General features: G+C 40.3%; 1 pseudogene; it reads left to right on the forward strand.

The window, feature by feature from the left end:
• The first annotated feature begins 343 nt into the window (after positions 1–343).
• Positions 344–15,413, forward strand: LOC125304482 (annotated as a pseudogene).
• Positions 15,414–16,153: the final 740 nt, after the last annotated feature.

Here is a 16,153-nt window from a genome sequence, read left to right on the forward strand (position 1 = left end):
GTATAGAATGTGGTGGTAAAGCAAGATGTTACAGATGGTGCATGACGTGCAGTGATGACAGGAATGGGATTAGATTTTTTAAGTCAATAATGCAATGAATAAATTGGTTCCATTATTATTTAGATAAGGACTGTTTTGTATTTGACTTTTTAATGAATTGCAGTTTGAGTACCCAATGTACATTGCTCCGTATATTGAGGTGCAAATTGACAAAAAAAAACTGTGGTTTTGTCCCCTAATGACTGTCAACCACTTTATTTACAGTACCGTGTCTGTAGATGTCTGATTGTGCAAAGCATTTTATGTTGAAACTGCTCTTCATGTTTCTGATTAATGCAGTAACCAGCAACCATGGGGGACAGTGATATGGCCACGTATGGCAAAGCTGCCATCTACCTTCGTAAGCCTGAGAGGGAGAGAATTGAGGCCCAGTCCAAGCCCTTTGATGCAAAGACTGCTTGCTTTGTGGTTGATAAAGAGGAGTTGTACCTCAAGGGTACAATTAAAAAGAAGGATGGCGGCAAAGTCGTTGTTGAAACGCTTGAATCTAAGGAGGTACTTTAGCAAGGCTGTTGAAATTGTTCACTCAGAAAGTGTCTTGAGTACATCTTTTTGTTAAAGCTGTTTTCTACGTTGGTTTCAGGAAAAGACAGTGAAGGAAGATGAAGTCTTCCCCTTGAATCCTCCCAAATATGACAAAATTGAGGACATGGCCATGATGACCCACCTCAATGAAGCCTCTGTCCTGTATAACCTCAAAGAGCGTTATGCAGCATGGATGATCTATGTAAGTATTACCGGCCTCCAAGTCTAGGGGAGCTTGGGGCACGGCACAACCACGTTCCCTTGCTTGATCTTAAAATACAAAGAGAACGGAAAAGGCAAGGTTCAGGTGTTGCACACTGGCATTCCATTTATTAGTCAAAATACAAAATACTAAGCATAAATACTTAAATATTCAAACATGTCCAACAATGTTCAGACACACTCAACATTAAATATAAATACTTAAATATTCAAACATGTTTAACAATGTTCAGACACACTCAACATTAAAAGGTGCCATATGTAATGTCCGCCAAAAAATCAATTCATACTCCACATTCCATAAAAGATGGGGGCAGTATACCTCCAGAAAGTGAGTTGGTCTACCCTAGAGTAACAACCGAGACACATGTATTGCAGTTTGGCTGGCTGTTATGTTGCCCGCATACCGCCTCCCATGGCCGAAACTGGTATTGACACCTGTCAGGCTGTGGCTAGTAATTTAGCATGCCAATTCAGGTTGATATCTCTTCAGCACTATATCTTGTAATTTTTTTTAATGACATCCATCGCCCTTATTTCTGCTCATTCTTATGATGCAAACATTGGCACCTTTAAATTGGCACCTTTTTTATGATCTTACACATGGCACCTTTAAATCGATTAACACACACATATTAAAGCATTAACATCTTTCATAAGAATTTACATGTGGTGAGAATAAACACAACATTTAGCAACCAATTAATTCCTTTGTAACCTCACTAAAAAGCCATGGCCACATGGTTAATGGTGGCAAACAATTTGATTTGCTTGAATCAACATTGGCTTGAATCAACATTTACTTTAATTTAATAAGAACCATATCAGGATCATTCAACACATTAACCAGCAATTTCTACAAAATAACCTTAGGTGGCAACATTAAGAATAAAATGACACATACCTTGAAATACAAAGAGAACGGACAAGACAAGGTTCAGGTGTTGCACTGGCATTCAAAATTCCTTCTTCTCTGCCAGCTATATGGTACCTGCCACCCATCCCCGTCCCTCCCTCCCAGGGTGCCATCTACAGGCCTGGAGATACTCTACCAGACATTTTCCCTGACAGCAGACTGAATGTGTGCAATGTATGCTATGTCATAAGTGTGCAAATACTAAAACATACAAACTTTTAATTGACAATATTAATCATAAGAATTAAAAATGTTACCACAGAAACACACAAAACATTTCCCCTCTGGACCCCCAACATAAGCATCTCACTTTTAAACAAATTAAGAAAAAAAAGTGAATTTTCAAAGCTGGAAAACGAATCCTCTTCATTTCTTCATTCTAGACCTACTCTGGACTTTTCTGTGTCACTGTGAACCCCTACAAGTGGCTCCCAGTGTACGACCAAGAAGTGGTGGATGCCTACAGAGGCAAGAAGCGCGTGGAGGCCCCGCCCCACATCTTCTCTGTCTCTGACAACGCATTTCAGTTCATGCTCCAAGGTATACTTTCAGTTTTAAATCCATCACTGAATAATACATTATTCATTTATGTAAAATTAACCTTTCATGTCCATCTCTATTTTGCACTACAGACAGAGAGAATCAGTCTGTCCTGATCACGTAAGTGTCCATGCATCCCTTAAAACTTTTTACATTATTGTTATAAGTTTTCTTATTAAGTGTGCTTGCAAAGCAGCACACTTATTGTTATAAGTTTTATTGGGGGCCAAGCAGCGAAGCTACGAAGGCACCCATTGAGTTACTAGCTTTTCCTATTATTGGGGGCCTAGCAGCGAAGGCACCCATTGAGTTACTAGTTTTTCCTATTATTATTGGGGGCCAAGCAGCGAAGGCACCCATTGAGTTACTAGCTTTCCTATTATTATTGGGGGCCTAGCAGCGAAGCTGCGAAGGCACCCATTGAGTTACTTGCTTTTCCTATTATATTTCCGCCATTGGAGTCTATGGCAGCCCATAGAACGCATGGCTAAAAAGTGATGAAATTTGGCAAAAAGTTTCAGGACACTCCACTGACCATTGAACGGTGCGTCCGATTTTCACAAATCAGGCACTGTTGGAATCCCTGGACCGACATAAGTTCAATGACTCCTATTACGTCACTTTCCGCCATATTGGACCTCCGCCATATTGGATTTAGTCCAAACTCTACAAAAAGTTTCAGCAGTTACAAATTTCATCCGATTTTCACAGAACTTGGTGGAGATAATCTTCTGACCGAGCCGCACAAACGATACTTGTCAAATTTTTTATTTTTAAGTTTATTTGCCCGTGACAGCCAATCACACATGGCGACGATGCCGCCTAACAGGAAGTGGGCTAACATCTCGGCTACGCTTTAATGTATGAAGTCCAAACTTGGTACAGGGACTTGGTATCTGATTGTGAGGACGCACTAGGAAATTTGTCATTATTTGGCCTCTATACGGCATTTCAGAATGTTTGTATGCGATAGGCTCTAAGATCCTTCCGGGTGGCAGAACGCAAGCAGCTTCCACTGACCTTACATAGTTAAAACATTGTTGTTGATCAAAGTTGAAACAATAACGAAAACGTGTTGTGTTTGGGGTTGTGCCACCAGATATACAGCAAAAAGTGTAGGGTTTTTATCGATGTCCTTCAGAAAGAAAAAAAAATTATCCAGCGGAACCTGTGGGTGAAGTTTAAAGCTAGTGGACGTCGTCAAAAGTAATGCTGCAGAGAAGATGGCAAGACTGCCTGGTGGTGGAGTAGCCCCTTCTTACATCTGTATCCGATCCGAGCAACAAAAACCTGATCATAGCCTTTTTATTTAGATAGCAGGGAAATACAAAGTCAAACAGCAACAGTCACTAAAATAACCACTCAATGGCAGGCTGAGGTTCATTTACACATTAGGCTATAGTAGGCTAGCCTAGGCTACTGTGCATTTAATTTATTGCTATCTCCTTAGGGCCGTTTGCACAAAGCACCTTAAGTTTTGTCCCTTTAGTATCAACCACGGAGATTGTTTGTTTGCTAATTTGTGCTTGCTTTTCTGAGGATGCAGATGTTGGTCATATGGGACTGTCCAAAATAATAGCAAGCTGTGTGCACATATTGTTGATAAAATCAGATAGTGATGAAGCATTACAAATCTGAGTAGGCCTATAACTAACTTTGACAAGTTTGACGGATGACAGCCAAACACGGCAGTGACAATTAATTTCACGATGTTAGCTACAGTTATTAATGCACCTACTGTAGGCCTATCAATAGCTAATGTTAGCAATGAATAACTCAACTGGTAGGCTACGTTGAACGGACATAGTTGTAACTAGCTTGCTGCCGTAGTCTGCAACCCAAGCTCATGATCTTATCTTACCTTAATAATTTTCGGTGACATTTATCCATTCATCAGTAAAGCCATATATAGACATGAATTGAACAATACTAGCTAGCTTTTATTATCCTGTAATTATCCTATATATTATCCTGACTGTCATCAGGGCACCAAAATAAACTTTTTTTTTTTTTTTTTTTACATTTTTGCCTGGCGAATCGAACCTCATGTGGTTATTTAGGCTGCTAAGGTCGTTTGTGCAACGGAATTTCTTATAAAATAAGAAAAGGAGAAAACCTTAAATATTTAAGGGAAAATGATAAGGAAACCGAAGTAGAATACTTAAATGTGTTTGTGCAGCCGATTTTATTTTAAGGGACCTTAAATCCATATAGATTATTTGTCAAATAAACCAGTAAAACAGAATTAGGGGATGGAATATATAACATTCACACTCATAGCTCATATTTTTAAAATAAATCAGTGAAAAAGTATCCTGACAAACAAGCAGCATTTTAATGCCTTGGTCATATTTCATAATTTCAATTCTTCTGTAGGTTATCTGATAGCCCAGTTTGAGAGGCGCAAGACATGTGACATTATTTATTTTTGCAGCCAATCACTGCTGTCGTTCTATTTTATTGATTTGATCTTAGTCATAGAAGCTAAATTTGAAGGCAGGCCACAGGTAAAATCCAACGAACCGCATTCACCCCGCATGTCAATAGTTGAATAGCCCTCCCCTAGAGCTTTTGAGATATTGCCACTGCTCCAACACAGAAAGGCACTGTCTGCTCACGTTGCTGACCGGACCAGGGCAAGCACTTTCGCAATTCCCGCCGGAAATGCAGTCTAGTTAAAATTCTAAACCTTTACATTATCTTCTGTATACTCTTCTGGTACACTTTCTAATTGTGATCTTCTCCATACAGTGGAGAATCTGGTGCTGGCAAGACTGTAAACACCAAACGTGTCATCCAGTACTTTGCAACAATTGCAGTGGCTGGTAAGAAGTCATCAGATGCACCAGCTGGCAGCAGTGGAAAAATTAAGGTACAGGACCCCATGCATATTTATAGGCTAATTATCATATAGCAACACATACATTAACTTCAATGACAATATATGTATTGACTTGCAGGGCTCTCTTGAAGACCAGATTATTGCAGCAAACCCACTGCTGGAGGCTTATGGTAATGCCAAGACTGTGAGGAATGACAACTCTTCACGTTTCGTAAGTTTAGTTTTTCATCTAATCTCTTACATGTTTTTTTTTGGTTTATTTTGTTTTTAGATAGATTCAACTTCTTGGGGTTTTTCTGTTAAATCAAGCTTAACATGCACTTTGTTTTATATCAATTAGTATCTCTTTTTCAAAGTATCCTCTGATGTCTACTTAAATCTATACACTATCATCTTTTGCTTTTTGTATTAGTAAAGGCAGTATTTATTGTTACTCATAGGTCTATTACTAAATATTTTAATATTTATTGAATACTTGAATATTTTCCTCATGTGTAACCTGCTTTGGTTATAAGCATGAGCTAAATGAATATATGTTATGTCAAAATGTAATCTCAAACAGGGAAAATTCATCAGAATTCACTTTGCCACATCTGGAAAACTGGCAAGTGCTGATATTGAGACTTGTAAGTATAATAGTTCCAAGTAGAAATATTCTTTTATTGCCTTAAATGTATCAAATTAAAATACATCCTTCCCTGCTTCAAAAGACCTGCTGGAGAAGTCTAGAGTGACATTCCAGCTCCCTGATGAGAGAGGCTACCACATCTTCTTCCAGATGATGACCAACCACAAGCCTGAAATTATAGGTAAGGTTAATAATTTCACTAAAGGTTCAAAAAATTTTCATTTAATTCTGAATTTCTAAAATAATTTTTGAATCCTGACAGAAATGTCCCTCATCACTTCCAACCCCTATGACTTCCCAATGTGCAGTCAGGGTCAGATCGCTGTGGCGAGCATTGATGACAAAGAAGAGTTGGATGCCACAGATGTAAGTCATAATGGGTTTTCCCCTGTTCAATTTATTGAAGATACCTTTAAAATAATAAAATAATTCACCATTCTAGGATGCCATTGACATCCTGGGTTTCACTGGAGAGGAGAAAAACACCATTTACAAGTTGACTGGTGCTGTGCTCCATCATGGCAACATGAAATTCAAGCAGAAGCAGCGTGAGGAGCAGGCTGAGCCTGATGGCACTGAGGGTAGGTTACAACACTGTACTGAATCAGTCAGTTCTAGTAATAATGACAAGGTACTCTTATTTATTAAGGTAACTGTATTGTGTTGAATTAAAGTTAAATATGACTATCTAGTAACACTTTTATCAAAAATGACAAAAACGGGCTGGCACTGGTAGATTTGGAAAGTGAACCCAGGACGACTGACGATGCTACACCACTCACAAAAGTGTCATACCACCATGTTATTTATATCAACATACAGTATGTATATTAATGTATATTCATATTCTAAATTTCCTTCTGGATTAAGAAAGTATCTATCTTCTTTTAAAGACAAACATTTACAAAACAATGGTCACTCAGATACCTTTATGTTTTTGTGAGACATATAACCTTTAATCTAACACTATCTTGGACAAACGTTTTGATTTAGGGAGGAGATTGAGATGGAGATTGAGGTGGACAAACTTGTTTCATACTGTATGTTGTATGTGAAATTGGTTGCTATAAATCCCAAATCACCAAAATGCTTCACTATTGAACTTTTTTAGATGCTGATAAAGTCTCTTACCTCTTGGGCCTGAACTCCGCTGACATGCTGAAGGCTTTGTGCTACCCAAGAGTGAAAGTCGGAAATGAGTATGTCACCAAGGGTCAGACTGTGCCACAGGTAATATTTTATTCACTAAAACGTTAACGTAAGATCACAAACCACTTGGCAGTATTTGGACAGAATTACTAGTAGTAAAATGAACTGCTTTTATCCTATAAGCATTTTACTTTTTGGTCTCTGAGCATAGGATGACCACTGCTTGAATATTGTGTTTCAGGTCAATAACTCAGTTTCGGCCTTGTCCAAGTCCATCTATGAGAGGATGTTCTTGTGGATGGTCATCCGTATTAACCAGATGCTGGACACTAAACAGCCAAGGCAGTTCTATATTGGTGTGCTGGATATTGCTGGCTTTGAGATTTTTGATGTAAGTATAAGTTAACACCATTTTTCTCTCACACCAAAATGTAGTATAATTTCAGTAGGGGGCATTCATATTACAAACTATTTTTTAATCACAGTACAACAGCATGGAACAGCTATGCATCAACTTCACCAATGAGAAACTGCAACAGTTCTTCAACCACACCATGTTCGTTCTGGAGCAAGAGGAGTACAAGAAAGAGGGCATTGTATGGGAGTTCATTGACTTCGGCATGGATCTAGCCGCTTGCATTGAGCTCATTGAGAAGGTCAGTTCAGTCAAATGAGCCAAGTGCTAGATTTATATTGTTTTATAATATCCACTTTTAAAACTAAGCTCATTTTCCCAACAGCCTATGGGAATCTTTGCCATCCTTGAAGAGGAGTGTATGTTCCCCAAGGCCTCTGACACCACTTTCAAGAACAAGCTGTATGACCAACATCTTGGCAAAAATCAGGCCTTTGAGAAGCCCAAGCCCAAAAAGGGCAAGGCTGAGGCCCACTTCTCCCTGGTGCACTATGCCGGCACTGTGGACTACAATGTTACTGGGTGGCTGGACAAAAACAAGGATCCACTGAATGATTCTGTTGTGCAGCTGTACCAGAAGTCGGGAGTAAAACTCCTGCCTGTCTTGTACCCACCTGTTGTTGAGGGTAACAAAAAACCTATACAAGTCTAAAGGCTAATGCAAAAATATCCCATATATACCTCAATAATTGAATAATGTGTATGTCAACAGAGACTGGTGGTGGTAAGAAGAAGAAGAAGGGTGGCTCCATGCAGACTGTGTCATCACAGTTCAGGGTGTGTATATTAAACCAATAACAACAAATCAATCATCTAATAGAATGGTGAAGAGGATGTTTTGATTGCATTCTTATCCCAACAGGAGAACTTGGGCAAACTGATGACCAACTTGAGGAGCACCCATCCTCACTTTGTGCGTTGTCTGATTCCAAATGAAATTAAGAAACCAGGTAAAGGGCGCTTGGAAGTCAATAAAGATGTGTGCATTACTCATGTATTACATTGAGAATAGAAGATCTCATGACATGTATTTGACAGGTTATATGCAGAACTTCCTGGTCATCCACCAGCTCAGGTGCAATGGTGTGCTGGAGGGTATCAGAATCTGCAGAAAGGGTTTCCCAAGCAGAATCCTCTATGGTGACTTCAAGCAGAGGTGAACTTAGAAAGCCAATGAAGTATGACACATATTCAATACTGCATTTAGAGAAAAAGTAATGATCTACATGGACATTCATTTATTCTGTCCAGATACAAAGTGCTAAATGCCAGTGTCATCCCTGACGGCCAGTTTATTGATAACAAGAAGGCTGCTGAGAAGCTCTTGGGATCCATTGATGTTGATCACACCCAGTACATGTTTGGACACACAAAGGTAGATTTGTTTCATACAATCTATTATTATGAGTACAAACAAGAGCACAGTTTTTTCTGTGTCAAATAAATGTTTAAATTTTCATGCATCCCTCAGGTGTTCTTTAAAGCTGGTCTGCTGGGTGACCTTGAGGAGATGCGAGATGAGAAACTGGTTTCCCTGGTCACAATGACTCAGGCTCTCTGCCGTGCATACCTGATGAGGAGGGAGTTTTCAAAGATGATGGAAAGGAGGTAAATTTGTTTATCAAAAGAACTCAGAAGTCTGCAAGACTGCTATAGTATGAGTAGTAGGACTTTACATTAATACACAGGATTAGATGTTAAAATCCCTTGTGCCAAAATTCAAGGTAAAAACACATTCAGAAGCCCCTGCTCAAGTTTAACTTTAAAAAGCACACTACCCACAAATCTGCCAACAAATGGTCACAAACACAATACAAATGGCCCATCCAACAGCAGTATATAGTATGCGGCATGTCATTGGGGTTATAGGCCCACGACCCCTCATGAAGGCTTAACAGTGAAACCAGCGTCCTGGAGACACTCCCCTCCATGCTGCCACCATATTACCACATTGAAATATCCAATTAATTCCAACCCCTATGACTTCCCAATGTGCAGTCAGGGTCAGATCGCTGTGGCGAGCATGAGCAAGTTAATATTAATTGTATAGTACGCCTCGGTATCCCTCTCAATTGATAGTGCATTGCTGTTTGCTAAATGATTAGCAATATTAATATTTTTTTATTTTTCTCAAAAATATGTCTCAGAAGATCCTATTATACTTTCTACTAGGGATGTAACAGTATTGTCAATTTCATGACATCGCAATAACAAAAGTGTCTCGATATAGTCATGAAAATGTGATGGTATGGTATCAAACGATAGGTCTTCTGGGCAAAAAAACGTAGAACTGGCAAAGGAGATAATCTATGGTAGTAATTGATCTGGTAGTAAGTGTTTTTATTTTCCGAGTCTTAATTTGTCTTTTTTTAAATACTGTATCACAATTTATTTTACCCTTGATTTGTTACCGAGGTATGGCATTAAGATATTTATATTGTTACATCTCTGCAGTATTGCAATACATATTATAACGTGGACTTGTTATTGGGGTATTATCGTATCGCAAGATTTTGATATAGTTACATCCCTACTTTCTACACAATTCATGTAATTATAATTCTACAACCTATATTTATGACTATGAATGGTTATGGATTTGGCAGATGCCTTTGTCCAAAGCGACACACAAATACAAAACAACATAATATTTAAAATTGAACAGGGAACAGATTAGAATGTTGGTCAAACATTTAAGGATGTATTTCATCACCCTTCTTGTGTAGGGAGTCTGTCTACACCATCCAGTACAATATACGCTCCTTCATGAATGTCAAGCACTGGCCTTGGATGAAGGTTTACTACAAGATCAAGCCTCTGCTGAAGAGTGCTGAAACTGAGAAGGAGCTGGCCAACATGAAGGAGAACTATGAGAAACTCAAAGTGGACTGTGCAAAGGCAACAGCCAGGAAGAAGGAGCTTGAGGAGAAGATGGTGGCTCTGGTGCAAGAGAGGAATGACCTGGCGCTGCAAGTGTCATCTGTAAGTGCATAGTGTACCATTTCAATATTCACAATCATACAACTACCCAGTCTCAGCATTGTGTTGTCAATACAAAGTATGTATTGTCATGCTTCCATCTTATATTTACAATAGGGAAATGAGGGTCTCAATGATGCTGAGGAGAGGTGTGAGGGTCTTATCAAAAGTAAGATCCAGCTCGAGGCCAAGCTCAAAGAGACAACCGAGAGACTGGAGGATGAAGAGGAAATCAATGCTGAGCTGACTGCCAAGAAGAGGAAACTGGAGGATGAGTGCTCTGAGCTCAAAAAGGACATTGATGATCTGGAGCTGACCTTAGCCAAAGTGGAGAAGGAGAAACATGCCACCGAGAACAAGGTCGGGATTTGTAAAGGGCTTATCAATGTAGTCTGTCGAAAATAAAGTATCTTATTTACACTGTTCACAAATGTAAAACTTTCTATGTGCAGGTCAAGAACCTAACTGAAGAGATGGCCTCACAGGATGAGTCCCTTGCTAAGCTGACAAAGGAGAAGAAAGCCCTCCAAGAGGCCCACCAGCAGACTCTTGATGATCTTCAAGCAGAGGAAGACAAAGTCAACACTCTGACCAAGTCAAAGACTAAGCTTGAACAGCAAGTGGATGATGTAAGTACAAAAATTAACATTTGACAACTTCTCACACTGAAATTTCAACATTTACCACATACTCACCTCACAATTCAAATTGGCAGCTTGAGGGTTCCCTGGAGCAAGAAAAGAAGCTCCGTATGGACCTTGAGAGAGCCAAGAGAAAGCTTGAGGGTGACCTGAAGCTGGCCCAGGAGACCATCATGGATCTGGAGAATGACAAGCAGCAGTCTGATGAGAAGATAAAGAAGTAAAGGCATTATTTATTACAAAATATCACTGTTCTATTCCCATGTATGCAGCCAACTTCAGAAATGATTCTTCCTTTTCTTTAATCTTTTTTAATCAGGAAGGACTTTGAAACGAGTCAACTTCTAAGTAAGATTGAAGATGAACAATCACTTGGTGCTCAGCTGCAGAAAAAGATCAAGGAGCTTCAGGTTTAATTATTCTCCACCAACTCAAACTCTGAGTGTTTTTGCAGTTTTCTGTTGTACTAACATAATATTTTTTTTTCATTAGGCCCGCATTGAGGAACTAGAGGAAGAGATTGAGTCTGAGCGTGCAGCTCGTGCCAAGGTTGAGAAGCAGAGAGCTGATCTCTCCAGGGAACTTGAGGAGATTAGTGAAAGGCTTGAGGAGGCTGGTGGTGCCACTGCTGCTCAAATTGAGATGAACAAGAAGCGTGAGGCTGAGTTCCAGAAGCTGCGTCGTGACCTTGAAGAGTCCACCCTTCAGCACGAAGCCACTGCGTCAGCTCTCCGTAAGAAGCAGGCAGACAGTGTGGCTGAGCTGGGAGAGCAGATTGACAACCTCCAACGTGTCAAGCAGAAGCTTGAGAAGGAGAAGAGTGAATACAAGATGGAAATAGATGATCTCGCCAGCAACATGGAGGCTGTTGCTAAAGCTAAGGTTGATGAGATATTTACCCTCATGTTATCTTTTAAACAAACCAACTTACAATAAATGTTTTTCTACTAATGGGCATTTTCATAAACAGGGAAATCTGGAGAAGATGTGCCGTACCCTTGAAGACCAACTTAGTGAAACCAAGGCCAAGAGTGATGAGGCTGCCCGTCAGGTCAATGACCTCAGTGGTCAGAGAGCAAGACTTCAGACTGAAAATGGTGAGCTTGGCCGCCAGGTTGAGGAGAAAGATGCTCTTGTGTCTCAGCTGACCAGAAGCAAACAGGCCTTCACTCAGCAAGTTGAGGAGCTAAAAAGACTGAATGAAGAGGAAGTCAAGGTACTGTTGCCTTTGCATGAAATGAAGAATTTGGATTACATCAATCACATTTGGAGAAATGCTTTCATAAACACCCTTACTTGTTAACAAACAGGCCAAGAATGCCCTGGCTCATGCTGTTCAGTCAGCTCGCCACGACTGCGACCTTCTAAGAGAGCAGTTTGAGGAGGAGCAGGAAGCAAAGGCTGAGCTTCAACGTGGCATGTCCAAGGCCAACAGCGAGGTTGCTCAGTGGAGGACCAAGTACGAAACTGATGCCATCCAGCGCACTGAGGAGCTTGAGGAGTCCAAGTATGTGCTAAAGATGCAAAAACACAGTTGGATATATTTTGTTGACTAAAACGTTCTAAAAAATCTTTTCTGTCTTAAATCTGATGCTTTTTCCTTCAGAAAAAAGCTTGCCCAGCGTCTCCAGGAGGCTGAGGAGCAAATCGAGGCAACCAACTCAAAATGTGCCTCTCTAGATAAGACCAAGCAGAGACTCCAGGGTGAGGTTGAGGACCTCATGATTGATGTGGAGAGAGCCAATGGTCTAGCTGCCAACCTTGACAAGAAGCAAAGAAACTTTGACAAGGTAATTCCTCCAAAACATCATTCAGATGTGGAATGTAGGTGAATAAGTATAAGCCTCACAACAACATCTGTTTCTACAAGGTCCTGGCAGAATGGAAGCAGAAGTACGAGGAGGGTCAGGCAGAGTTGGAGGGTGCCCAGAAAGAGGCTCGTTCTCTCAGCACTGAGCTGTTCAAGATGAAGAACTCCTATGAGGAGTCTCTTGACCACCTGGAGACCCTGAAGAGGGAGAACAAGAATTTACAACGTGAGTCAAAAACAACCCAATACATATCCCACTCAAAACATATTTTTAAACTTTCAGATAATGTTTGCTGTAATATAACTGCATATTTGCAGAAGAGATCTCGGATCTGACTGAGCAGCTTGGTGAGACTGGAAAGAGCATCCATGAGCTGGAGAAGTCCAAGAAGATTGTTGAGACGGAAAAGACTGAGATCCAGACAGCCCTGGAAGAGGCTGAGGTAAAAATCAGGAGGGGTTTCCTACACAGTCAGAAATGGAAATTATGATGTTTTTTATATTTTAAAATTCTTGATTTTCTTGTTTAGGGAACTCTTGAACATGAGGAGTCCAAGATTCTTCGTGTCCAACTTGAACTCAACCAGATCAAGGGTGAGGTTGACAGGAAGCTTGCGGAGAAGGATGAGGAGATGGAGCAGATCAAGAGGAATGCCCAGAGGATAGCTGACACCATGCAGAGCACTCTGGACTCTGAGGTCAGGAGCAGAAATGATGCCCTGAGAATCAAGAAGAAGATGGAGGGAGACCTCAATGAGATGGAGATTCAGTTGAGCCATGCTAACCGCCAGGCTGCCGAGTACCAGAAACAACTGAGAAATGTGCAGAGTCAACTCAAGGTCAGTTGTGCAATAAAATAGTACAATGATCCTATCTTACTATAATTACTATTTGGTTAATTGTTCAAGAATGTCCATGAATCAATATTATATAATTTTGGCTTGGTAGTATGGCACATCTTTTGTCATTCCATGTTTTTTTAGGATGCCCAACTGCACCTTGATGATGCTGTCAGAGGACAAGAAGACGGGAAGGAGCAGGTTGCCATGGTGGAGCGCAGGAACACCCTGATGGTGGCTGAGATTGAGGAGCTCAGAGTTGCTCTGGAGCAGACAGAAAGAGGCCGCAAAGTGGCTGAACAGGAGCTGGTTGATGCTAGTGAGCGTGTTGGCCTCCTGCACTCTCAGGTGGGGATATATTTTTCTCACCCAAAAAAATATTTTCTATTGTACCCACAGTTCTTTCAAAATATTTTTCACCATGTAACATATTTGGAATTATTTCTGAATGTCAGAACACAAGTCTGATTAACACCAAGAAGAAGCTTGAGGCTGACTTGGTTCAGATCCAAGGTGAGGTTGATGACATCGTCCAGGAGGCTAGAAATGCTGAGGACAAGGCCAAGAAAGCCATCACTGATGTAAGCAATGTTTTATTTTGAACTTTAGTACTGCATATTATGAGCTAAATACTGTACGTAATTTCTGTGATCTAAAACACAATTTCCCATTATTCAGGCTGCCATGATGGCGGAGGAGCTGAAGAAGGAGCAGGACACCAGTTCTCATCTGGAGAGGATGAAGAAGAACCTGGAGGTCACTGTGAAGGATCTGCAGCACCGCCTGGATGAGGCTGAGAATCTGGCCATGAAGGGTGGTAAGAAACAACTCCAGAAACTGGAGTCCAGAGTAAGTGACTAAACTTGGGTGAGATATTCAGAATGTAATAAATAAAATGAAGACATTGTGAAATGAAAATCTTGTTTATGTAAAGGTTCGTGAGTTGGAAAGTGAGGTTGAAAATGAACAACGACGTGGTGTTGATGCTGTCAAGGGAGTCCGCAAATACGAGAGGAGGGTGAAGGAGCTCACCTACCAGGTACAAAGTTTCTTTTACCACTATTGAACAGCATTTATCTCAAGGAGGACAATGATTGACAGATTGTTTTTCTTTTTGTAGACTGAGGAGGACAAGAAAAACATCAACAGACTGCAGGACCTGGTTGACAAGCTGCAGCTGAAGGTCAAATCCTACAAGAGACAGGCTGAGGAAGCTGTAAGTTGTTTCTTGTGTTGCCTATATGGTCAAACGTCTTGCCTTTCATATGAATAAAATGATAATGTCTAATTTGAAAACACTGGACTAAAAAGAATAAAAGATAAACAACTTTTCAGTTCCTCCAAACACCACCATCAGTTGTAATGAATGCAACAGGAAGGATGAACACCAAAACATTTTGTATCTCTTAGTCCTTTAAGTTCAGTGTTTTCAAAGTAAACGTTTTAAAAGAACTGCTATCACCTGGACCCTAAATTAATTTTCATTGCTTCAAAACAGAAGTATCTGAGCTCAAACATACTTTTTCATTATTAGGAGGAGCAATCCAACTCCCACCTGTCTAAGTTCAGGAAGGTTCAGCATGAGCTGGAGGAGGCTGAGGAGCGTGCTGACATTGCTGAATCCCAGGTCAACAAGATGAGAGCAAAGAGCCGTGATTCTGGAAAGGTAAATCTAATTTGCCATATTTCATTGTATTATAAGCCATCATATGTTCATACTCAATTTTATTTTATTCCTCAATTTCTCTTTCTCAGGGCAAGGAGGCTGCAGAGTAAATCCTGTGAAATCTTCTGACCAGTCACTCATTTGGATTAATATCCTGATTGCTGTGACCACTCTGTAACTCCTACATAATAAAAGTCTCTTCAGAATATGAGTATATTGTTTTTAATTAGAATCAGAATGAATTGTGATCAGAATTTGTAACATGTTTCGACTATTCTATTTGCATTTAAAATCACTCAATCATTAACAGGTCCGTTGGCTAAAACAGACTTTTTGCCAATAATGAACGATGTGGTAACACTTTCTATGAAGGTCACTGTTATAATGAGTTATGCATACATTCATAACACCTTATATTGTGATCATAAGTAATTATAATAATAATTCAAATAGTTCACAAACAAGCATGAGACTCTTTTGCAATCCTCAATGCATTATGAACTGTTGCTTGAATGCCGAACACCAACCCCACCCCCCGCGACACAAGCACACGCACACAAAATTGCATGTGTGTGATGGAGATTCACCAAAATGATCAGAAAGAGCCATGCACAGTTGCTACCACCTGTTAAACTGAATTCTCCCAACTTCCGAAACCGAAACGCAGAAAACATATAGCCATAGAACAATTAAATAGCCATCAATGAAAACACAGCAAATCATATGCGTGGCGCCTACACAATAACCACACAATTGCTTAAAGGGACACCAGGCAAGCCTGATGGTTTTTCTCTACGAAACTCCCCCTCGCTCGGTCTGAAGCTCTTTTCCTTTTCTTTGCGTCTTCTGTCAAGGGTTTTCGCAGCTTCTTCGCCGGCTCTGCCATTATACACACGTTTGCAACAATCTCTAGCGTTTCGT

Source organism: Alosa alosa, chromosome 12 (assembly GCF_017589495.1).
Source record: "Alosa alosa isolate M-15738 ecotype Scorff River chromosome 12, AALO_Geno_1.1, whole genome shotgun sequence".
In the NCBI taxonomy this organism is placed as follows: domain Eukaryota; kingdom Metazoa; phylum Chordata; class Actinopteri; order Clupeiformes; family Clupeidae; genus Alosa; species Alosa alosa.